Raw genomic sequence first — 713 nt, 5'->3', positions numbered from 1 at the left:
AATGAAAAGGAAAGTAAGATGGTTTTTAAAAACTTATAAAATGAAGTAAGAGCAATTTAAAGAAGACGGAACAGCTAATTTGTGAAATTAACATGCAAATGGCTGAGTACACCACAGACGCGTGTACCCCTAATGTAGTTCTCAGGGAGATTCAGCATGACACAGAGTGTGACAAGGTTGACCCTTTGAAATACAGGCACAACTCATTTTCGCTGAGTAAACTGGACCAACGTGAAATAAAGGTCTTGCTCAAGGAATCCTCCTACTCATTCCCCGCCCCCACCAACCCACCAACTCTCTGCGCATGAGTGGCTGGGAAGCAAGCATATTAATGTGTTAATGCGTATCCGCAGGTTTGTAAGTAGTTGGACGCATCTATCAATGGTGCTACCACAAACCCCAGTGGTGCTTGATTATTGCACCCAGAATCTCTTACTGGTCACCTGATATGTTATCTACTTACCCGCCTATCTCCCCTCTCTTAACCATTTTGATACTAACCCGGCTGAAGCCGGCTCTGGCTCTGTGGTAAAATGTCTTGTTTTCATTAGTTTTGAATTAAAATCTTCCACGAAACCTTAGTCACAATTTGTTCCTAACACTAGCTTAATGATGAATACATTATTTTAATAATTCTTTGTTATATTTAAAATTAATTGAAAGAAACACAGAGCATCTCTACAGAATATGGTAACAAAAGGCTTTAAAAATAT

The sequence above is a fragment of the Octopus sinensis genome, unplaced genomic scaffold (assembly GCF_006345805.1).
Source record: "Octopus sinensis unplaced genomic scaffold, ASM634580v1 Contig16136, whole genome shotgun sequence".
Taxonomy (NCBI): domain Eukaryota; kingdom Metazoa; phylum Mollusca; class Cephalopoda; order Octopoda; family Octopodidae; genus Octopus; species Octopus sinensis.
The sequence above is the reverse complement of the archived record's forward strand: the minus strand, read 5'-3'. Positions refer to the sequence as shown.